Raw genomic sequence first — 26,532 nt, forward strand, 5'->3', positions numbered from 1 at the left:
CAAGTGTCCTCAGTAACTCTGGTAAGAGCAGGTAGATTTGGGAATCCTTTAGGGTACGAACAGTTTGTATAACAACTTGTTCCTCAGGATTCTGGTGCTTTTATTCATCTTGGACTCAGCCCCACCAGCCTCTCCACTCATTATCAGATCAGGAGCCCTGACAGCAAAGTCTATACCAGAGAACATTCCCTATTCATGTGCTCTCCCAGCAATGTGTCAGGGATTATTCTTGGCATGATGGTGATTGGTTATCATCCCAATGGGGAAAGGAGATTTAAAAAAAAGGTAAATGAATGATTTGAAAGGCCAAGTGGAACTCAGGTGCCAGATAAATAGTTGCATTTTCCCCGGCCCCCTTCTCCCAAAGGAGGTCTCTCCACTGAAATTTCCAACTCTAGGGAAAAAGAAGAGAGGGATCCCATTACAGCTTGGAAGGGTACTTCCTGACAGTCAATAGTAGTCCTTATGTATCAGGAGTTAGAACAAGGGACAGAGGATATTGCTGGATTGTCTGTGTGGGATATAGCTTTACTCAGACAGGAAACCCTGTTTAGTTTACAGTCAATTACATTCCTTGATGTGGATGAGTCTATTATAGTGGCCACTCAATTACTGGAGAGCTGAAAACTATCTGTTATCAGTTCATTATGGGTTAGGTGCTCTCTCATCAATGGAGATACAGACATGGTTAGGGCAGAGCCCTTCACAGACAGGGATAAGGAGAGTTACGCTGTCCTGAGTTTAAATCCTGGCTCCATCTCTGAGGAGCTATGAGACTCTGGGCAAGTTGGAGTGTTTCCTTCTCATCTACAAAGTGAGGATATTAAAATTCCTATTACCTAATTACGGAAGTTGGATGCTGCTTCCATTGAGTACTTTATAATCCAGTAGGGAGATAAACAGGCACACAGATGCCTAAATGTTGCAAGAGAGGTGTATGCAGGTATGTGGAAGCACAGGATACCTAGCTGGAAAGGGACGTGAAAAAGAATTTGTAGGTGGTGAAAGGGCCTGCAATCCAGACAGAACACTGATTTACCAGATTTAGGGACTAAGGCTCCTCTATGCTCTTTCAGCCAGTCAGGTTCTAACAGTACATCCTACCTGTACAGCCTAAAAATGCAGGCTGACCTTTCATGGTGCTCTTTCTTATTTGAGAATTAAATTGGTACTAGTAAAACAATGTACACTCATTCATTTATTCATCTATTCATTCAGCTACTGTCTGGACAGAGAAGTAGCAGGCATCAGTCAAGGCTAAGAATTTTACTGAAATGCTAACTCCAAGGCAGGAATTCAGCTGCCCCTGACTCTTCAGGCATTAATTGAGTCTGATTGAATTGATCAGCATGGATTCCTTTCTCCTTTCTCCACATAAACCTGCTAGTGTAGATTCAATGTTAATCAAAATATACTTCAAACAATGAAACTGGGCCAATTTGAATTAAGTAGGGAAACTAGGAAATAATTTCTGTAATTATAATACAATTACAGTCTATTTAAGAAATGTAAATTACACTGGGAGTCCCTAACTGGATGCCCTTTTTTGGCCATTTTATTAAATGGCATAATTCAATCTGTGGTAGTAGGCCTACAGATATCCAATGAGAAGCTACTGGGAGATTATCTGTTTATATTGTATTAATGGAGCAGCATTCCTTACTAAATTGTCTTGGTCTTTTGTACAATTAGAGTGATATTCAGAACATATGACTTATTGGAATAGAATAATTGTTGTGGTTTTTCAGAATCCTAAATTCTTATTTCCATGTAACAATTACTTTGAGGGTCAGTTTCTCCTCTCTACCCAACCCTACTTTTCTCATTTTCTAAGACTGTATTTCCCAAAAGTATTCCCCAGTATACATTCTGAAAGCAACTTTTCATCTCAGAAGTCTGTTTCCAGGTAACCCATCCTAACATGGGGTTGTCAATCAAAATGGTCCCTTTGGGAAGATTTACACAAATTTTAATCATTCTGCCCTTGCTCAGGACCTACTGAAAATTCCATTTGAGGGTCTGTTTTTAGAACCAGAAGCACATTTGAGGGGAGATCTACCCTAAAGTGCCAAATCTTTACCATCTGGGAGGTGTGTATGCATATGTTTTGGAAACAGGCAAAAGTTACTCTAGGCTGAGTCTTAAGAATAATGTTTACGATTGAACTAGGGTCTACTATTTAGGGTACAAAATTAGGTGCAGCTAAAATGTGTTGGGCGTAATTTGCCTACATGGTGATCATATTGGTTTGGAAACAATAAAAAGATGCTAAAAGTGTTTTTAACAACAGCAACATCAATGAAATAAATGTGTAGCATCCCAAGAGAATTACTTAGAATGATAAATCTCATGTCCATGTACAGCTTCTACTATTCTTATTAAAGTACCAGTCTCATCATTTTCTAGTTATGTTGAAGTTGCAACTGTAGGATTCTAGTTAGAGCCTATTGTTCCCCCTCTAATTATACTTTCAGGACTAAAGAGCTTCATGGAAAAATAGGACTTTAAGACCTAGGTTGGAGATTCTGAAGAAATGAGGGGGTTTAAGGAGCATCTGGGTATTTTTCCAATACAAGGACTTGAGCATATTTATAGGTTAATGGCAGGAACTGTTTCTTATTCATGTTGTTTTCTTATTCATCCCTAGCTCCTAGTCCAGTGCCTGATACATAGTAAACCATTGTGGAAGTAACTAAATTATTCAATTATAAAAGAAATGCTAGAGATGAGCTGGAATTCTGGGCCCCAGCTAGCAAAAAATACCAGAAATGATAAATAAGATGTTATAAGTATAGTAATTATATCTTGTATTTTGTAGCTTATTTCCTGGATCCATGTGCATACCTTTGTATTTTCCCCCAACTTCATATTTCCTTTAGTTATTAGCTGGATCCTAAAAGTTTAAAGGATCTGTATGCTTGTTTGCACTGATACCAGGGGCTGACTCCTCAGCAAGTAGTAGGAGAACCCAAGACATAAAGTGGGTGGGGGTGATTGCAAAGAGAAGAGAAAGGCTGAGGGATCCCCAGGACCTGAGAGTGGAAGGGGGAACCTAAGGAACCACTCCAGCCTGAGAACAGGACACAGGATTCTCAAAGCAGGAAATGCTCATGGCTCACCAAACAAGAAGCACTGATGTAGCAATAATCAACAGGATACGGTTACATCGGAAAAACAGTTGACAATTTGTGCCATGCGACATAAGGGCAGAGATCATTATACACTGGAAACATCTTCATGAGAAAGAAAAAGAGAAAGAGAGCTGTGGTTTGAAAGAAAGATCATCAGATCCTCAAGGACTGTACAGGAAGTACTAGAGGAAGAAAGCATTTTCAGCAGCAAGAGTGTAAGTGAAGGCTCAGAGGCAGAGGGCCCTGACTTCGGTGGCCGCCCCGTGGCAGCCACATCCTATTCACAAGCCATTGATAGAAGTTACCATGGGCCTGCTGAGCCAGATCTGGGCCAGACACTGGGACAGCGATAGCTGTGCATAGATGAGCATTCCCTCCAGAGTCTTCACAGCAGGGCTGCAGAGGGAAAACCAACACACACAAAACCATTAACCCTAATCATTGTACCAATTATCTGGGAACAGAAGTTCAGAGGTGTGAGCGAGAAATCTGAGAAAGACTCATGGAGGAGAGATCTCAAGCTAAGGCTTGAAAAGTGGTCAGGATTTTGACAGGTTGCTGGGAGTGGAAGAAAGGGTACCACGGGGGTCAAACACAAGCATGATACGTGTTCTGCAGGACATAAAGGGCATGTTGGACAGTATGAGGAACTACCACCAAACATGTGCATACTGGGGCTGAATTACAGAGGGCTTTGAAAGAACAAGAGGACTTGGATTTGATGTGGTAGTTGAGGAAGAATCACTTCACGGATGGGCTGCAGTGGAGCGAGACTAAAGCCAGAACCACCCCCGATAGGCAGCTACATTCACCCAGACCAAAACTGAGGAGGGCCTAGACTAGCAGAGAGGGCAACAGAAAAGGGGAGATGCTAACAGACATTTCAAAAAGCCCAAAAGAATGATAAATTAGCTCAGAGGACAGAAATAGAGAAGGATCCAAAGTGATGTTGCCCGCAGAGATTAGATTACTGGGAAGAAGGCTCCAGCCAGAGAATATACAGTAAGCCTGGTTTAACATACGCGCGATGTGGCAAGGGCACAGGCTCTGGAGTAGAAAGGTTTGTGTGTTTTGTCCAGCCTCAGAGCTCAGTCACCTCACAGCCTCTGGAGGTCAGAGTCTTCAGCATTTTTCCACTGCGACTTGACTAGTCTCTTATGCTATCAGCTGCTCCTCACAAAGCTTATGCGCAATTGTTTTTGGTCCAGACGATATATATAGTAAACACTCAGGAAACCCTATCAACTGTTGGATTCATTACAGGACATCCACTCTAGTATGTTCTAAGTACTGACCTGGGCTCCTCTCTCTTATCTTACTTCATTTTTAAACACTAACCCAATGTCAAAGATATTGTTCAGCCACTTTTACGGAAAAGGAAACAAACAAGCTCAAAGAGGTTGAATTTCAAATTCACAAAATCATAGAAATGGAGCGAGAATTCTAACCCAGCTCTTTTTTGAATCCAAAGCCTATGGTCTTCCACTAAGATGCACACACAGAGAGTGTAGGTGAAAACACAATAGGAATAACTGCACGTGTGATTTAAAATATATTCTGAGAACACAGACAAGGGAGAAGTGATAATTTGATCAAAATTATCAACAGTTCATGAATTGTTCTACAATTCCATTCCTCAGAATTACAAAGACCTAAATGGCTCCTATCCGTTTATTATTAATAAGTTATTGACATCTAATTTTGTAGATTCAGAACATCTGTAATATTTATCATTAACTATTTTAATAGCACTGATCTGTGTTTCAGAAGATAGTTTAAAAGTTAAACCTCTTTACATCTTCATCAGTAAAATCAAAATATATATCCCAATACAAACGGGCAAAGGACAATTTATAAATAAATAAATAAAATGGTCAAATTGAGTAAGTTTACAACATCATTAATAACAAAAACCATTGAAATTAAATGAGATACCATTTTTCATCCTGCAAATAGCACAGAATTTTTTTTAGAATCCAACTGATGAGAGTAAGTAAAAATTATCATTCCTATATCTTGTTGATTAAAGACAAACTGACATCATCTTTCTAGAGGACAAGTTGGTGGTACAAATCAAAATTATCAGAATAAACAAACTCTGACACAGGAATTCTTATGTAAAAGAATATTCATCACAATGTTATTTAAAGTAGTAAAAAATTTTAAACAGCCTAATGTTCAATAGTAATGACTAAACAAAGTGAAAGGTAGCATACAATAGAATGCATGCAGTTATTAAAAACTCGAATTGTGTAAGAATATAAAATGACTTGGACAAATGATTATAGTACGTCATTAAATAAAGAAAAGCATATCTCAAAATATCATCATACTATAATTCAATTTCGTTGAGTCTGACCGAGAGCTTCACCTTAAACCTTAACAAAGATTCTTTTTGAGAAATGGGATTATATTTCCTTCCCTGTGCTTTTCCATGACCTCCAAATTTTCTACAATGAACATGTACAGTTTTTATCATCAGGAAAAATGTCATGTAAAAATCTAATTCTGTTTAATTATCTGTTATATATTAGCAGGGAAGCCAGGAATCAATCTAGCTCCTGCAGAAGGACATTTGTTCCCTCTCTTCTTTCTCCAGAACATCCCAAACCCTCCCTAATTCCTCTCCTTACATTCCAGAAGGGGGCAGCTTTCTGAGACGTGCACAGCTGGTTTCAGTACTGTCCTGATCACAAACCTTTCTACATGAATGCCGTCACGCCTTGTTCCCTCGGGTCAGATTTTCATCTTCTCCAATCTGATCCATTAACTCATTTGTGAATTCAGCAGTTACTGAACATCTAATTTGTGCTAGGCAATATCAAGATGCCCAGAACACAAAGTCAAGTAGGACATAGTTTTGACTATTACAGAGTCAGATGTAAATAAATGGTGTATGTACTATGACTGGGTTTAACGGACACACAGAGGAGGAAATTCAAAATCAGATACAGAAGGGGAAGGAAAGCAAGGAAGAATGCTCAGAGGCAGTGACACTCAACCTGGAAAAATAGGAGCTATTTAGATCAGTAACTCAGGGAAAGACACTCCAGGCAAAGGGAAGGCCTGGATAAGGCACATAAGTGAGGAAGAGCATCCTATGTTCTGAGACCCTCAAGGATCTCCATTTGGCTAGAGTACAGTGTGCAAGGGCAAGTGTCAGGAAATAAGGTTGGAAGAAGATGTTCCAAAATGTTACATGGACTATCAGAACTCTGATGTTATCCTTGGGAAAAAGAAGATTCCTTAATCAAACAACTTTGAGAAACACTGTATGGTATATCCACCTTTGGTAGACTGACAGGTAAGAGAGCTCTTCTCTCCCTTTCCCCCAGTATTCCTAGAATCACATTTCAGGAAACATTAAACAGAAAAATGAGAAGAGTCCAGAACATAAAGGCTTGTGAATTAAACTAAGGAACTGGCTCTTTACCCTGAAAGCTCTGGGGAACAGTGACTGCTTTCAAACAAAGGAGTCTCAGGAGCAGCTTTGTGATTTAGAAGGTACCACTACAGCATCAGTAAAGAGCACTGCAGTAAAGGGATTAAGAGGAAAGACAGACACCAGTTCTCAGGAGGCTGGTACAGTGGTCAAGAGGGGAAGGAATACGGTCTGAAACTAAAGCTAAATGATAAAGAAGAAATTGCGGATTAGAGAGAATGTGACCTAAGGCAGAATATAAAACTTAGTAAAACACAGAAACATGGTGGAATCAAGATAAAGTCTGTGACAGAAAAATGACTAAGATATTTTAAGCTGTTTCTCAGTTTCTTTCTAGAGTCACTGGGGGAGTCAAAAGCAGGTCTGGAGCAAAATGCAATAAAGCTTGGACTTGTCTCACTGTGACAGGGAAATAGGAGTCTGGAGGTCAGCAGAAAGGTCTAAATAGACAATATGTATTAGGGGGTCATTAGAATATCAGTCAGAGATGAAACCACGGGCTTTGGTGGGCAATACTTACAATGAGGAGAGTGCAGGTTCAAAGACATAACCCTCAGTAACACCAAAGTTTGGCCACCAATAGTAAATCTATAAAAATGGTAAAGAGAGGCGAGAGAGGAAGGACGAAAACCTCAAGAGAGAAATGCCAAAGGAGCCAACGCAGGAGAGTTTGAAATGGAGGTCACGGCCACTTGGATCAAATGCCAGAGAGATCTAGTGAGATATGAACTGGGACGTGTCTATCGGCTCTGATGAAATGTAGGGTAATCAAGACCCCATCAGAGTCTTTTCAGAGTAGGTAGGATTGGAAGTCAGATCATAGAGTGAGAATGAAATAAAAGAGACAGAGAGCAAGGTGGACCTGTCCTTTACAGAGCTGACAGGGAGGGTGTTTCAGGCTCAATAGCGGGAGGGAGACGCAAGAGGGAGGGGATATGGGGATATATGTATACGTATAGCTGGTTCACTTTGTTATACACCAGAAACTAACACACCAATGTAAAGCAATTATACTCCAATAAAGATGTTAAAAATAAATAAATAAATAAAATAAAAATAAAAAATACAAAGACAGGATCGCTTGGGAAAAAAATGTTGATGTTTTGAGTTTGGATGTTTTTGCTCTCACCTGGGAGATAAGTGACTGGACGTTTCTATGTTAAGAGTGAGTGTGAGGCACAGGAGGGGGGATGTCAGTAGAAGAGGGAGGTTAAAGAAAAAAAAGAGGAGTGGTTGCTAGAGGGGTCTCTGGGGGAGTGGAGGGCATGGCACTCGCAGTACAGATGCTGGAGAACAAGAGAGAGCCCCTAGCTCCTCAGAATTTGGAGGACGGGGGAGCTGATAGGTAGCAGGGAAGGAATTCTTAAAGAATGTGCTCACCTAATGACTTCAATTTACCCAAAGCAAAGTTTTGTGAAAGGTGCTTGGAAGGCATGAAAGGGTTTAATGGAAGAAGGCTGGGTTGCAGAGAAGAATCAGTTCATCACCCAGAATCACAAGAAAAGAAAGACACCAGGAATGTCAAATCTGCCTTTAAGAAGCTTCTCAAATCAGAATCAACTCCATAGTTTTTAAAATGTTGATATTAGTATTAAGATATATGAGCACAATTATCAAGGTAAACTTCTCCAAACATAAAAATGTGCCTATTTATGTCAGGTGCATGCATTTTTCACACATTTTTTTAACAAGGACTTTTTCTTAGGCATGTAGACTTGGAGAAATGTAATCTGAGCTTAGTGACCTTCCCCTTTACTCCCCCCACCCCCAAACCGGGATCATTTAAAGTTTAAGAAAACCACAAATCATATCGAGACTATACTTTTCATCTACTACTCTTGTACATTCTACTTTCAAATTCCCATGTAATAAAGTGAAGTGTTAACAGTTATTAGGGTAATAATGTTCCTTCATTTTCACCATCGATTTCCTTTTAAAAGTCTCTCTCTGAGATAATTTAAAAATTAAGCTATCGGCTATGTGGGTGCAGGTACAGGATGCATACCATCTGACATTATAGCAAAATCTAATCAACCAGGTGGATTCTTACACAATGGCCTGAAGACAGAAGAAAACATAAACAACAAAAAATCCACACCTGGAGTAAAAATGCTAAGCCTATTTACAAGTTATTTTTGGTTCTTTGATTACAGTGAAATATCATAAGTACATATGTTTCAAAGAGAAACAAAATGCACATGGTATGAAGGCAAGTCACGTAACGTGGTGCTTCTAGAATTGGCCGTAAACACCACTACCACCACTTCCAACCTATCCTTAGATAACTCAATGCTTCCTTCTAAGGGCAAAATGGTCTTATCAGCTGAACTGGAGAGGTTCAGACCTAGAACACAAGCATAAGAGGAAAGACCTAAGGAGCAGTCAGTCTGGGGAGACCAGGGGCTCCAGAAAAGCTTCAAGGCTCCACAATTCAGATCTTCTCATCCTCCCTACAAACTCAGATTCTGATATAACCCAAAACAGCCATTGCAATCCACATATTTTTTTAACTGAATGTGTCCTCTTGTGGTCTATTTTCATAGCCATATTTACTTAATTTATTATCTATCGCTTACTTTATTCAGAATCCACAGGGGAAGTTAACAATTTATAGAAAACCTTTAAGATAAAAGAAATAATCACCACTTAATTTATTAGGTATGTAAACTTATATTTTCATATACTTTATTAGAGTTGTTTCAAGAGAAGCTTATCTGTAATTGTAAGTGTGTAGGAGCTGGGTACCACATTGTCATATTTGATTTGCACTAACACTTTCTGGAAGACTATCTTCCTCTAGTATCAATGAGAAGGCTATAGAACCAGGTTTGAAAAAGTCATGAAAAACCATGAAAGTCCAGGCAGCCAGAAATATAGCCCAATCATGCCTGATTAGAAGTCTGGCCAGGAAGCTGCTGTCATTGCTGCTGGTCACAGCCCATCATTATCACAGTCATGGACACCATGACCAATACTGAATTCAGAATGCTGCTACCATGGAACCCTGTAACATAATCCAGGGTACCATGGCCACCGGCACAGCAAGACATCCCAGTTATTCCCACCTATTTACCTTACAGGCTCTGGATTCAATACCCTGGTGAGGACATGGGATGGACCAGGCTTATTCATTTGTTCACTTTATAGCAGCCAAGGAGCTGGGAAAGGGAACATCTGCCTCCCTCCAGCTTGCAGGGGATTCTCTCCAAGTAGGAAAGCTATGTGGATGCCAGGTGGCTAATCACAGCAATATCCACTATGGGCTACTTACTTTGCATCCTGTGTGTCTAAAAACCATTCCTGGGGATGATGTAGAAGTGTCTTTTTACATTTAAAACAATAGGTAGGGATTCTGTTGCAGAAAAGGAATGAGAAAGAATACTAGGTCTCTTTGCTTTTTAATGCCTCAAATGTAGTTCCAAACAACATTGCAAAGAGGTGTTGAGTGTATGGAAACTTTTTGGAAGAGAAATAAAGGCCAATTTTCACATTCTAAGCAGTCTTCGTAATTTGCACATTAAGGAGAAAATAAAGGTATAGTAACTGCATTAGAATAAAGGCTTAATGAGCTAATGTATAATAAATTAGCCCCTGTGGAGCCTGAAGAGAGAAGATGGAGCAGCTATGACACTCCCAGCTCTACCCCTACTCTTAGGAAGCTTTAAGTCCTGATGCAGACTTCTACACAGAGGATACTCAGGAGATGTGCTCCATCTGGCCTGCCTCAGTGAAGGATAGAAAGGGAAGAATCACGTTCTCACATTCAATGAGAGAGTCAGATCTTCTCTATGTTCCCTGGATTCATCTGTTCATTCACTCATTCATTTATTCAATGACACACATTAAATGTGTTCTCCATTTGCGCATCACGCCGTGCACTGGTGAGTAAGGGGGACAGAATCCTTCTTTTCCTTTCGGCTGGCTTCTTTTCCAGTGTGCCTGGCCCCCTCCTACGGACACTGATGTATATTTCTTTGGAAGAGCACACAATGCATCCTTCCAGAGTGAGTACAGATGAAGCAGAAGGACTGTACATTGATAGATTTGGATCAAGAGGATGCTCAGTTCACCCCTGAAGAACTATCTCACCTGGCATAGTCTTAAACAGGTCTTCTTTTACCTGGTAAGATGATAATCTCACACATCAGATTAGGAAGATGGAAGCTACTTTTGAAATTCAAGTTGCTTACATGAACTATCCTTTTACCTCTAAGAGTTTGCACAGGTTAAGAGGACAAGTAGTCCAATCAAGTCAGAACACTTTCAGTCCCATCTACCAGTAGATACCTTCCTAATAAACTGTCCCTTCTCCAGTCGCCATATGTTGATGACCCTGATTTAAGATGACAATTAAAGCATGTGATGAAGGTGGCATGAGCCATCAACAGTTTCTTTCTTCTTTGGAATCTTTCTTATTAAAGAATTATCATATTTGAATAATATTTTATAAATCTCCCTAAGGGCTTTGTCCTGTGCCAGCCACTAATCAAAACACTGGTGACTGAATTGCAGGAATCACATTCAAAAGTAGTCTACCCTGACATGGACTTGCTACAGAAAAGGACAATTAGACAAAGTTGAAAAAACTGACCTGCAAATACAACTGATCTGTAATGCAAGAAGGAACTAATCTATAATGCAAAACTAAGCCAATAACAATAACAATGGCTGCTAATGTTTACTGAGTGCTTCCTACATTCTCGCATTATTGTAAACTATTATGTCATGTCATTCCATCTTCATTGTCACGCTATGAGGTGTAGAGTGAAAGTATTCACTGCCTTATATTTCATTTAGGGAGAAAGTGGTATTTTAGCCAGTGTTCATGGGCTTAGAGTATGGTATGCCAAATCCGGAGACGTGGAAGGCAGGAGAGCCAGAAAATGTGACCCATGAATTGCTGTGGCTGAAAAGAAAGAGAAATACTGTGAGATAAGAAAACCTAGGCAATACAGGGAACTCAACTATGCATTGAAATAGAGGTAAGAAAGAAGGGCCCATGGAGAAAGTGATACGGATTCATCATTTCAACTGAACCAGAAAAGAGACCAGCAAGGCCATAAGCAAAGAGAGAAATGTGGCTGGTGTGGTTCCTGGGGAGGGGTGAGCACTGGAGATGGGAAGTTTAGGTTTCCATGGGCCAGGTGAGGGGAGTCAGAGCTAAGCATAGATATAACCAAGATCAGAAAAAAAAAAAGAAAGAATAGACACAGGGATATATAGAAACAGAACCAGCAGGCTAACAGGCCAGATTGGATGTGGGTACAGAGAAACAACAAAAGAAGATGGCTCCAAGGCAAAACTGGCAAGAGGCACTTTGGCATCTGCAGAAATATGTCCACAGAGCTGCCCTTTCTCTGTCCACTACTCTTGTTATCTGGTCCTGTACCAACGGCAACCAACTGAATTTTCAAACTGTCCTACCAAGCACCTTCTTCTATATATGCTGATTTTTTATTGCTAGCATTTCTCAGCTGTCAGAGCTGCATCAGCAGCCATTTCCTGCCCAATGTTATTTACTTTGAACCCTAACATCCAAAAGTCGTTCAGCCAGATTCTCCCCTCCACAGAAGGGATGCAGACCTCAAGGCAAAGAGTGCCTCAGATAGCTTCAGAGTTCACCGTAAGAGAAATCTGCAGCCCAAGAGTCCAAACATATCTCAGAAGTGTCTGGGAAATCAAACAATCCATCTGGGAAGGACCAGAGAACCTGGAGGCCACGATGTTTATGGTAGAGGCTAAATAACTGTGCCGAAGATATCCATGTCCTGATCCTTGGAATCTGTGATTATTAGCTTATATGGCAAAATGGACTTTGCAAATGTGAATAGATTAAGGATCTAGAGTTGGGGAGATTATCCCGGATTATCTTGATCAACTAAATGTAATCACAAGTGTATTTACAGAGAACAAGAGGGAGATTTGAGTACAAAAGAGGAGGCAATGTGATGGCAGAGCAGAAACTGAAGTGATGCCACCACAAGCCAAGGAATGTTGGCACCATCAGAAGCTGAAAGAAGCAAGGACTGGATTCTTCCCTGGAGCCTCCAGAAGGAATCAGCCCTGCCACTACCTTGATTTTAGACCCGCTAAGACTCATTTTAGACTTCTGGCCTCCATACTGCAAGAGAATAAAGTTCTGCTGTTTCAGGAATTTGTTAGTGAGCCATAAGAAACTGATAGTAGGCTCTTTCCTCAATTGGCTAAGGGAGAGAGTTAAGCCCAATTATTAAAGAAAACAAGTACTCCTCCAGCCATGCCAGCTTTCCAATATTGATTCAAAGCAAAGACCACTTTTATGTTTTTCTCGAGAACCTAAAGTAATACATGTATGGATCTATCTCCTCCATGCTTTCCTTCCCTTCATTCCTATCCTCCAACCCCAAGTACTTAACTATCTAACTACACCCCAGTTTGCTCTTCCCAATGCACTGCCTGCTCTTCTGCAACTCTCTGCCTCTGCTCATGCAAGATTTCCTACCAGACCCAGAACTGTCCTGTTCTTTGCTCTCCATTCTTAAAATGCCCATCCATCCTTTCAGACAGCAGAAAACTGACTTCCTTTCCAATCCGTTCCTTTATCTACAAAATGAGTTGTTCTCTCCGTTACATTCGCATGGCTTGAAATCAGCACAAATCGCATCCTATTTTTTCTTTTTTTTATATCTTTCTTGGAGTATAATTGCTTTACAATGTTGTGTTAGTTTCTGCTATACAACAAAGTGAATCAGCTGTACGTATACCTATATCCCCACATCCGCTCCCTCCCACCCTCCCTAACCCATCCCTCTAGGTTGTCACAAAGCACCCAGCTGATCTCCTTGTGCTATGCAGCAGCTTCCCACTAGCTATCTATTTTACATTTGGTAGTGTATATATGTCAGTGCTACTTTCTAACTTCGTCCCAGCTTCCCCTTCCCCCCCTGTGTCCTCAAGTCCGTTCTCTACATCTGCATCTTTATTCCTGCCTTGCCACTAGGTTCATCAGTACTGTTTTATTAGATTCCATATATGTGTGTTAGCACCCAGTATTTGTTTCTCTCTTTCTGACTTACTTCACTGTGTATGACAGACTCTAGGTCCATCCACCTCATTACAAGTAACTCAATTTCATTCCTTTTTATGGCTACTATTCCATTGTATATATGTGCCACATTTTCTTTATCCATTCATCTGTCGATGGACATTTAGGTTGCTTCCATGTCCTGGCTATTGTAAATAGTGCTGCAATGAACATCGTGGTACATGACTCTTTTTGAATTATGGTTTTCTCAGGGTATATGCCCACTAGTGGGATTGCTGGGTCATATGGTAGTTCTATTTGTAGTTTTTTAAGGAACCTCCATACTGTTCTCCATAGTGGCTGTATCAATTTACATTTCCACCAACAGTGCAGGAGGGTTCTCTCTTCTCCACACCCTCTCCAGCATTTATTGTTTGTAGATGTTTTGATGATGGCCATTCTGACCAGTGAGAGGTGATATCTCATTATGGTTTTGGTCTGCATTTCTCTAATGATCAGTGCCTATTCATTGTTGACTCGCCAGAGGCTGAGCTCCCTGAGGATGGAGACTTTGTATCCTCCTTCCCAACTGATACGCGAGTGAATGAAGGCATGAGCCTTTCTTCTCTCCCACTGTGCTCACATTCCACACTCTGCTTTGATTTCTTACTCTTCCCCACTCTAAAAATCAAGTTCATCTCCCCCATTTTTTTTACCATTTAACATCTTTTAAGTTAAGTGGGAAACTCTTTCCTTAAATTTAGTTATAGAATTCACACTACATGAGAACATGAGTAACTGCAGTGACAGCATGTTAGGTTAAATGAAAAGGTTGACAATTCTTTTTGAAAACTTCTTCTAAGTCCAAGTTTTGTTCCAGATGAAATTTCATCCTTCTGGTCACAACAATCCCAACCCACCACCTCTTTCTATTCCCTAGTAGTTCCATTTCAGTCTGACATAGAGATCCAGATATAAATCAGTAAATATATAAATGTGCAGCTATAGATTCTGCATATTAGATGTGTCCTATGTCTAGTACACGTAGTCACATGAGACATATATGCTGGGTATGGGTAGATGTATTTGTGCATCAATATTAAATGGTGAAGGAAGCATAGCTTTAATTTAATGTTCTTTTATTCTTTGCACAACCTTAGATAAATTCTTCAAAATGAGGTTTAGTTTCTACAACTGTAAAATAGGGATAATTGGGGATAAATAGCTACATTTTAAAGTTATTATGAGAACTATCAAGCATAGGTAATAGAGCCTAGCATATACTGAGTGTTCACTATATGGTATCTATCATTAATATCCCCCCGTTAAATGTTCCCTATTCTTCAGAAGGATGTGTCTATACAATACTACCTTACACATGTCCTCAATACAAATGTGACATTGTGAAAAGATCACTAAGAAGTTGAGTGATTTTCCAGTATCTTCAATCCCTCTAGTACCCCTGACTCTCCTGGACATCTATCCAATGAGATAGTCATTTCTCTAAGTCATTTTAGATCTATTCTTCTTCACCATCATTCTGATTATTAATAGCTTATTTGCATCACACTATAAGTAATTCAAAAGTGCCTAATATTTTAGACCTTATCCTCCAGAAATTTAAATTTGGAAAGGTCACAGTGATGGGACAGACTATCAGACTATTTTACAGGGGTCAGAAAAGCAGGGCTCATTAAAAACTAGAAAATCGATGTGGGTGGACATAAAAGAGAAAAACCTGAGACAGAACCAAGACTTACTAATGAGCCATTGTCTGCGGCCTTCTGTCCCAGCCTCCGGCCCGCTAACAAGGCTGGGCTGGTCCAGGTCCTAGATCTTTCTGATGTAGAATCTGGAGAATGGGTGGAGAGGGGCTGAACAGGAGATTGAGAAGAAACCTGTAAGAACAAGTGCAAGGCTGCACACACAATATATAATAAAGGGCTCAGGCAGGGTAGGGCAGAGGGAAGAAAACCCTCTTAGGCTGAGCAGTGAGAGAAGGTTTGCAGTTTGTTATGGGAAAGGTTGGGGGTGGGAGAAAGGAAAAGAAGGGGCCAAGGTGGAATTGGATCCCCTTGAAAATTCTTTCAAAAATGCTGGTAAAAATCGATTTCTTTTTATTTCTATTTAGACACTAATTAAGCCTCTCCAACTTGACCTCCTTAAAAAACAGAAGGCCTTGGTTTCATCCGGGTTATATAAGAAAACAGAGAATGCATTAATTAGTACTGCGTGTGAGCTGAGCCATTCAAGGACCCTACAAGGCTCCAACTCTCTGATTCCACAAGTTGAGGCCAGCAACCAGCAAGCGTGGACCCTGTGGAGTTCACCTCTTTCAAGTTCAGTGTTCTGACCTGGTCCTCTTAAACAGCATTAAACTTAAGTTCCTGATTTAACCACGCCATTTCAAGTTCTCGGTCCCAGCCTTGAAATTGCAGTGAAGTCTGACTGCTGATTTTCAAAACGACCTCTGGCTTCCTCGCCTCTTTGACTGGCTCTCATCCTTCTGGTCTCAGCTGCTCGGGATTGGCCTAGATGTGGCCCCAGAATTCTTCCTCAGATACCCTTTACCCTGGCCCTGAGGATCTCAGATAATGTGGATGTTTTAATTAATCCAGGAAGGCCTCATGGAAGAAAGAGAATCTCATAAACTATTTGAATGAAGGCTTGAAAATTTTAAGGAGCGATTAGGACACAACTCAAAATAATGTCTTTAATCTGAGTTTGAACATCGGTGCTTAGAGGTTAGAATGGATTGAGAATGGGGCTCTGTGCAAAGCTGCCTTAAAATGAAAGTGAAAGCCAGTGAGGAGGAACACTAAGAATTCACATTCTGGTGCCTTGGGAACTGGTTCTTTTCCTCGATCGATATGCATTCCACTCCTTTTTGGGAACTTTGCTCCTTGGCTAAGAGAGCAGCAGGTGAGTGAGCCCCATTTTCCTCCACCATCAAAAACAGCAAGTGATTAAGTAAGCCAAGAGCTGGATCGTCTTTGGATCTGGTGGAAAGAGATAGCAGGCTGGAGAAAAATGCAACAGCCGTCTTCCGTTTCTCTACAGAACTCTTGCTGGAACGATTTTTTTGCCTTGTTTTTCATTTAAAATTTTTTCCCAAAACGCTGCTGCTCTGCTACCCATCCTTTAGCCAGGCGTTTTGTGCGGGAGTGACTGAAGTGGGCAATTCGATCCTCCTCTTAGTCCCTCTTCATTTCCCTTTGGTAGACATTTATTTCTTCACTGTGCAATAAAAAGGATTTTTGAACAGGAGGGGAAAATAATCTCATTTTATTTTATCCTGTTTGGATTCAGGATAGATCTTGGAAACGTGTGTTTCCTGATACACTGATGATTTTGGAGAGGAAAACAGAAGCAGCATTTTGATTACGGGGCATGAGAGACAAAATAAGAATATTCCCTTAGTCTTCTGTCCACCTTGTGGGGTTGCCGGCATCCTTAATCGTTCTTCCCCACGCACTTTACAAGTGAAAGAGAAAAACGTTCAAAACCGCATGTTTCCAAATATCCTAATTACAGGCGTTCTACACTGAACTCTCAGCTGAATGTAAACAGCACATCAAAGTGTATTCATCCCTAACTTTGTCAATAATTATGCCAAAGTGTAACTACATCTCTCCCCAACCACAGGTGCACAAGTGCTCAATGTTTTCCCCTCAAACTCCACATTTTATCACTTCCCCTCTTGCTCTGTCCACCAAGAACACACTCCTCTTAATTGCTAGGACATTTAATGAGAAAGGAATGCTCCTGAGTAGATACTTTCAAATGCTGCTCAGGTTTACTAAGGAGAGAATTGGGACTTGGTCATTCCAGCCCCTAAAGCGCTCTGACATCTGAAGCCACACTTCACAGAGTTCAAATGCTTTCCTGTTGAGACCAAAACGTATGTTACAAATTTGCTATGGTTTTGTTGCCCTTCATTTCCCAAATCTGCTTGGGGCACCAGCAAATGAGACCTAAATTTAAATCCAACAGAGAGATATTTCCATCTTAAATTACCAGGGCCAATTTAAAGAAATCGTAGAGGAGATGCATTGCTGCTTATTGGTTGGTGTTCTCTTTGCAGAGTTGGCTGGTCATGCCAGGCTCCATTTCAGAAGAGAATCATGTGAAGCAGGGGGTGATCTGGCCAAGTCTGCATATGTCGTTTTAGCACCTGATGCTCCCTGTACACTCACACTGTGTACCTGTCTGTTTCCTTGTGCTCAGTACTCTCTCCATGGCCCACTGGAGGCACCTGACTAAAGGTCATCACTGCAGCCTACAAAAAAGGGCAGTGCTCAGTCACATGGACACGTCCTTCAGGTTCTCTGAGGCTGAAAGGACTGCTCTTGAAGAGCTAAAATATATATATTAATACGAAACTTACCTTCCTTCCTGGGAAGTCATCATTCTACAGGTGAAATTACATACAGAGTATTGATGGAGTGAATTTTTTAAAAAATTTTATTTACTTATTTTTATACAGTGGGTTATTATTATCTATTTTATACGTATTAGTGTATATATGTCAATCCCAATCTCCCAATTCATCCCACTACCACCACCACCTCCTCCCCACTTTCCCCATTTGGTGTCCATACGTTTGTTCTCTACACCTCTGTCTCTATTTCTGCCTTGCAAACCGGTTCATCTGTACCGTTTTTTTAGATTCCACACATATGTGTTAATAAACGATATTTGTTTTTCTCTTTCTGACTTACTTCACTCTGTATGACAGACTCTAGGTCTATCCACATCTCTACAAATGACCCAATTTCGTTCCTTTTTATGGCTGAGTAATATTCCATTGTATATATGTACCACAACTTCTTTATCCATCTGTCTGTCGATGGGCATTTAGGCTGCTTCCATGACCTGGCTGTTGTAAACAGTGCTGCAATGAACACCGGGGTGCGTGTGTCTTTTTGAATTATGGTTTTCTCTGGTTATACGCCCAGTAGGGAGATTGCTGGGCCATATGATGGAGTGAATTTCTAACCTCAGCCTGACTCCCTCCTGTTACCACTCTACCCTAGGCTACCTCATCTTCTAACATCAGTCACTCTGTGTTTAGGGAATGTAAATCAATTCAAATTTAAGCCCAAACTAAACAATTGCTAGGGTAAACCTGCTGCCAAAATTATTCTGGAACAAATAGCACCCAACACAATTCTTTGCCTGAAGATTTTTGATAAACATGGTTTGAATCAGGAAACATTTTTAAATAAATGAATATTAATAATTTTTGCATCCATCTGTGGTTTGGGTTATCTGTCATATGATACATTACTTTCACCGTTTATCCCTTCTATTGGTTAGGTAACTGAAAATGCACTATAATCTGAGTTGCCCTAAGAGCACACAGAATGGGAATGAGAGTGTGGGCAAGGAAAATGGATTATCTGCGTCACACAGTCTGTGCGTTAGCTTATACGGCTCTCTGCCCTACGTTCATATGCAAGGTTAGATAACTCTAGAGGGCAGTCACAATGTCCCGGACTATTGAGTCATTCTAATTTTTTAAAGAAGGGATGAAGGAAACAGCATTATTAAACGCCTACAATGTGCCTTTGCTTTTACGCATATTATCTCACTTAACACTCAACACATCCTTGGGAAGTATACTATTATTTGCATTTTAAAAAGAAAGGACCTGAGACACAGAAAAGTTAAGTAAGTGGAGGAACCAATTTCAAAATAGCCCCCAAACTGGAAAAGCTGGCTACACTCAGCGTTTGTGGAGACTGTTTGTACAGACCACACATGCCTGTAGAGTTCCTAGTCATACTGTTTATTGGGGGTTTTGTATGGCGAGACACCATTCTCAGTGGTTTATATGGATTTACTCATGAGGTAGGGACTGTATCGTCCCCACTTTACATGGGAGGAAGTGCAGGGGCAGAGAGGTTATAAGCTTGTCCCAAATCTCACAGCTAGTGAGTATTAGGTCCAGGATTTAAACCCTGGAAACCTAGCTCCAGAGCTTGTGTTCTCTTAAACACTGTGTTATTGAGCTACTCAGAAGGGACACAACAGATAGATGACTCTCTGTACAGGTGGTACTTGCAGCAAACCCACCAGAAATAAGGGTAAGCATTATAATCATCCCCACTGTACAGATTCAGCAAACTTATTTTACATAGTGTTATTGGCTTGCCCCATCCCATGCAGCATGTAAACTGGCAGGAATAGAAATTAAGGGTCGGAAAAATTGATCTAAGAAAAAAAAGCAAAGACTCTTTGTCTATGAAAGTAATTTTAAAGGGCTGAGGCACATCTGGTTTTGCTAAACATTTTTTCCCAGGGTCTGGCTCTTAGTAGTAGATGCTCAATAAAAACTTGTTGAATGAAAGAGTGAATAAATACAGAGTTATAATCTTGATCTATTATGCAAAGAATTGTAGCCAATTGTCATTTATCTTTGCTAAGAACAGCCTGGAAGGTTTAGATAAGATGAAAAAACTTCCTGACACTAAAATGTGTTTCTGGAGGATCTTAAAATTTATATTCTGAAAGTATGTAAATATAAGATTTCTTCTGTTCAAAATGCAATGAATTTGATACGCTCCCACCTACAGAATAAAGGATTGATTAAGTTCATCCTTCATCCCTCTGAGATAGCCATTCATTGTTAAATGTAAGAGACCCTATCCTAGCATATAAAGAAATGACAAGCATTTCCTGAAGAAAAGCAATTTCTGAAGAGAAATTCTTGCCAAACATATTTCACTTGGGGAGTGAGTCACAAAGATGGCACATTTAGTCACTAATTACATGTCTGTTGATTAAGAAGGTTACAGCAAATCACTTTTGAGTTATTCAAAACTGTATAAATTTTACACCTCTTTTACTTTCATTTATAAAGCTCTTTGGACTAAAAACATCCGTGGTCTCCATCTAGTTTTAATGAGCGCTTTCCGCATGCTTTGTGATCCTTAAACGATTACATGGTCATTTACTGATTTGGAAAATGTAATGGATGCTTTGAAGGAAATATAACTATTTAGGCACTGCTGTAGAAACCAGCATCTTCTAAGTGACTGTGTTGCAGATACCTTTCATCCCCCTGGTCTGTGATGCTCTGGGGCAGGGCTCACAGCTGTCCTGATCGTGATGATTGTCCTCATGGCTGGTATGGCACCTCCACGGAGCAGAGTGTCAACAAAATTTGTTAGATGAGCGAGTGAATGAATTCCAACATGGCCAAATACATCACATTTTTCTGTTTTTTTTAGGTGAGAAATCTGAGTCTGTGAAGAAAATTAAAATTAAATTAAAATTTTAAAATTAATTAATTTTAAAATTGAATTAAAATTTTAAAATTAATTAATTTTAAAATTAAATTAAAAATTTTCTTCACAGCCACCAAAAAAGACAATAATAGAATACTAAGTATGAAAGGGAATGAAATCTCTAGAAACAGCCCCATTCCACTAGCTTTTAAATATGCCCTTCCTTGAGAAGCTTCTGAATCAGCCAAGGTTGAGTTGGGAAACAGCACCTGAGGTGTTTCAATGACTTTATTGTTGGGCATGGATTTCACAGGTAATGGAAAAGCCAAGGAGCGTACGGGGAATTGTGGGGCGGGGAGGGGTGGCAGCCAAGAGACTAGAAAAGGCAAGAACCTTACAGGAAGAAGTCAGTGTTTCCAGGGCCAAGGAGTAGGCCACCTGGAGGAAGCTGGAACAGTGGGCTTACCCAGCAGGACTGACAGCCATGCAGGAGACCCAGCAGTGACTGCTGCAAACGCTACTCCAAGCAGACAGATGATGGAGAAAGACCATGATTTATCTCCTCATCTGGCCCTTCAGTTCTCCATCTTGTCTCCCCACTGGCCTCTTTGGAAGCCAGGAGACAAAGGAACCTGGGAAATATTGCTCCCTGAGTTACAGTGCAGGGAAGAGAAGGGCAGAAAATGCATGTAGAGAAAACAGGCAGACAACCCATACATCTGCACTTACGCCTTCTGACAGAGTTAGCTTCTCCCTCTCGTGTACCCGTACAGCACACTAGGCAGAGAATTATTGTAACACTCATCATATTACATAGTTATGCTTTGCTTACATATCTGCCCTGACTTATATCTTTTGATTTCTCCAGCACTAGTACTGGAACACTGCAATTCTTGAATAAAAGATTTTTGAATGAATGGATAAATAAATGATTGATTTCATTCAATTTCAACAAAGGTTTATTGAACATTTACACTGGGCCACAATGTTCTGGTGGATTCCACCTAGGTGATTTCATTCACAGAATGTTCCGAAAGGCCTAAATGCCTATCACATGTTCCTTGTCCCAAACTGTCCACTGTCACCAACAAACTAACCGTTGGCAGTGAGTGTGATGACCCATCAGCACAGATAGTGAGCTTATTTCCATGGTTATGGATATTAAAATCCAAAATCTATTAAGCTGACATTATACATGATGCTCAGTATCGTGTGGTTACAAGGGTGAAAACTCATGCCCCTGTCTTCAAGGAGTTTGAATTCTGCCAGGGACACAGAAGGACCATCCAGAGATCATTTGGATGCCGTTGCTGAGTTAGAGTTATACACAGGATGCTGTGGAGTCAGAGTCGGCACTTCACCCAGCCTGGGAATTCAGGGAGGTTTCTGGAATCTTGCAAGTGGAGTAAGAGTGAATCAGTAAAGACAGAAAGGGACCAGCATGAGCACAGGCAGAGTTGTAAAATCGACTTCTGCAGGTTGTTCGCTCTGACTAGAGATGCGGCTAGAGGGTAGAATGAGTCATGAAAAGTATTGTAAACACTTAGTTTGCAGGCAGTGGGGAGACACTGGTGTCTTGTGGCCCACTCTGGCTGCAGCATGGAAGAGAGATTTAAAGTGAGTAAGACTGGATGCAGTGAAAAGGTAATACAGGTCCTACAGAAACAGGCTGACAAATATCAAAGCCCATATGTAAAAATGTATCCACATCAGCACTGCTTCTAATAATGCAAACCTGAAAACTAACTAAATCGCCACTTTTTAAAGTTTTTGTATGTCAAAAACTGATTTTAACTCCCAAAATCTTATGTCAGAATGGAATTTTGTACTTATGTCTGTGTGTGTGTGTTTGTGTTCTATACTATTTTTGTAAGAGATCCACAATTATAATTATTCAGGAGGATGGATTCAGGCTCTACAATGTTCCAGGTGCTGGATGTGAAAGCCAATCCCAGGGTTGTGAGGGAGACAGACAACCTGTTGGGCACCTCACCAAGCCCAGAGCATAATGGGATGATTCTGTCAGCACAGAGACGTCTAACATCCTATGGTTCTCTCTGCTCATAGAACTATAATTATTTTCTCCTTGAACTTTATAACATCTGCTTCCTTAAAGTGTGAGGCTGTGTCTGATTACACCTAACATTCCTTCTCTCATTAAAAAATCTCTCAATGATGTGGTCACCTTCTTCTAAGTATTCACTAATTTCCCATCTGATCAGAAGTAAGTTCTTTCCTTATTTCCAGGTAATAGGAATAAATTCCAGTCACAGTTGCACTATTCTTATGTACTGAGCACCCCCTCTCCCCAAAATAAGAATGTATTAGATATTCTGGAGATGGTGACTTCTTATCAATTTTGTATCTCTGGCATCTGGCCCATAATCATGGCCAGTAAATGCTTAGTCCAATTTAATAAATTAAGTTGTATTTTAAAAATTCAATTCTTTCACTGAATAGGCAGACCTCCTTCTGTCCAATCATTTTATTTCTCACCTTTGTGCCAATTTTGTATTTTAAAACAGTTTTCAAAATCTATTTTTACTATCCTCCACCAAGCTGGACATCTGTTCCACATGCCACAATGACTCCAATGTTCTCATGGCCTATTATAGGTTGAATTTTATCACCCGAAAAGAATATTGAAGTCTTAACCCATGAATGGGACCTTATTTGGAAATAGGTTCTTTGTAGATCATTAAGTAAGGCTGAGGACATTAGAACGGGCCCTAATCCAATACAAGTGGTAACCTTATAAAATGGTGACATTTGGACACAGACACATTCAACAGGAAGAATGTATGTGAAAATGAAGGCAGAGATCACAGTGACACTTCTATAAGCCAAGGAATGACAGAGATTGCCAACAAACCACCAGAATCTAGGAGAGAGGCTGGAACACATTCTCCCTCACAGACCCCAGAAAGAACCAACCTGTCCACACGCCTCGATCTCAGACTTCCACCCTCCAGGACTGTGAGCCAATACATTTCTGTTGTTTAAGCCACCCAGTGTGCGGTACTATGTTACAGCAGCTCCAGGAAATGAATGCAGAGCCCTTCAGGCATATCATTACAGTTCTTATCACTTCTTACTTTAGTGAAATATTTACATATCCATCCCCACTTGTGATTGTGGACTCTTTGATATCAGATATTAAGTCTTAGACATCTCCATATCTTGATATCCCCTGTACAGACATACTATTGATTTAATTGTGTTCTTGATTTGCCCTGCTATACCCCCAGTCTGTATCAAATGTATTTTCTTGGAACAGTGTGTAGTCTTCTACTATTTCAGTTCACTGAGACATAGTGATAGCTATGAGATAATCTCTGCTGCCCTGTATTAACATTTCAAGCTCATTTTGCTTGAATTGCTCATTGTTCTGCTCTTACATGTAAACAAGTTCAGCCGTAAGTTATTACTCTTGACCAGTTTCCCTGCCATTTTTCTCATGAGAGTAACTGGACACTTCTTGCACTTTAGCTTGTCTTGTTATTTTTTGTTTTTGTTCTAACCTATTATCATTTATAGAATTGTGATTTGTGGTTTCTTTTGCCTAACACTTTCTTCTTTCTACCTCTTAAATTAAAGCCTCAAAATCAAGCTCCTGCTATTTCTAGAGCACTGTACTAGATGCTAAAGATGCGACATGAATAAAATATGGCCCTTGTTCTCAAGAGATTCATTCAGCTCCTTTCCTGAACAATATTTTCTTCTCAGTCTTCATGGAATGCTACCTGCTCTTTAGCATTTTGCTATCATAAACCACACACCAGAGGACCAAATTCGTTTATTTTCCCACTTATATCCTACCATCCAATTACTTCCTATAACTTCCTATCTTCTTTTCAAAGTAATGACTTTAGAAGAAGAAATAATATGCTCTATGGCTCTAAGTTCACCCGCTTCCTATTCAGATCCTCCAAATCACTAGAAATATACCCTAAGTTCATTTTTTAAAAATTAATTAATTTTTGTCTGCGTTGGGTCTTCGTTGCTGTGCGCGGGCTTTCTCTACTCTTCATCATGGTGAGAGGGGGCTACTCTTTGTCGCGGTGCATGGGCTTCTCACTGTGGTGGCTTCTCTTGCTGCGGAGCACAGGCTCTAGGTGGGTAGGCTTCAGGAGCTGTGGCACACGGGCTCAGTAGTTGTGGCTCGTGGGCTCTAGAGCGCAGGTTCGGTAGTTGTGGCACATGGGCTTAGTTGCTCCGAGGCATGTGGGATCTTCCCGGGCCAGGGCTCAAACCCGTGCCCCCTGCATTGGCAGGGATTCTTAACCACTGCGCCACCAGGGAAGTCCACCCTAAGTTCATTTTTGCAGAAACATGCATTCGCAAGTGGGTACAGAGAAAGCAAACGCGTCGGGTAGATGAAAATAGGAGGGCCACTGGGTTTTGTCAGGGTCCCTTTCATTCTTATATTATGGCTTACATATTTCTCGGTATGGATTTATCCACCATCATCCATCACTGTGCATATATGTTTTAGAAGGGCAGGGGAGGGTCACTTCCTCCTGAGGTTATAGCAGGATGCTGCTCATTCACTAAGAGCACTTAGAAATCCTTCTTATTCCCAGAAAAAAAAAAGCACACTGTTTCCTCTTCAAGCAGACTTTTATGTCACGTTGTACCGGTGATAATGTTTCTCCTTGTCTTTTACCCCAGTGTCACATTCATTCACTCCTGTGCTGCTTAACACTGGTATTGATTTTTCCAGTACTCACTCTTACATCTTTAGAATATATTTTCATTTTTAGCATGCTTCCTGAATTACTTTCTTTTCGTCATCTCTAGGGACTTTTCATTCTCCTTAATAAGCTGGAGCACAGAGGTATGCTCTTGACACCCTTTAACCTTTTCTAAAGGAAAGATTAGTATGCTTTTAGAGCACACATGATTGATGACTATCTCAGCAGAGAAGACAAACATAGCATATATTCTACAGGTCACTGGAACAGGACTCTTAGTTCCCATACACCCTGGATTCATAATAATAATCGGAGGAGGCCAACTTTCAAGGCTCTCACACAAAGAGATCTCAGGATGCCCATGTTGAAACAAAACATAAATACATCTGCTTAGCACAATACACCGGGAGGGGAATTTTCAGATAGATACTGGCATGCTCTATCAAGCTGAATGACCCTACCTGAGAAAGATATTTTAAAATAATGACATCTCAAAGTCAGGATTTGATTAGATAAATGGATTTATAACCCTGAAAGTTTACCTGCAGAACTATAGCATTTTTACCATTGCAACAGTCTTTTCTTGGAAAAAAAAGAGATATTTACTGAATATTTATAATTCCCTTTGCACTAAAGATAATGTACAGATTCCTTTCCTTGTCTCCAAATACTTCTCCCTCATTGCCCTAGATTACTTCTTTTGGCCACAGTTGCATTCTAGCCCTCCTTCAATACTGGCAACCCAGTTCTCACCTCCTCACTCAGACACTGCCCACTTGTATCTCCCCAAAGCATCCTCTTGCTCAGAGAGCTCCTGAGGCTCCGCTAGTCCACAGTGCTTTCTGTATTGGTCAGCATGCACAAAGCAATTTTACTTTTTGTACTGAGTAATTAGTCAAGGTTGGACTCAAAGTATCTGAGCTTCCTCTACTCTTCACTCTTTATTGACTTTAACATTGTGAAGCCATTGGTAGACTTATTTCCAATGCTTTTTCTTTGTTTATTTTGTGTCCTTTTATGTTTAGTATGG

Source organism: Leucopleurus acutus (assembly GCF_964270905.1).
Source record: "Leucopleurus acutus genome assembly, chromosome: 18".
NCBI lineage: Eukaryota > Metazoa > Chordata > Mammalia > Artiodactyla > Delphinidae > Leucopleurus > Leucopleurus acutus.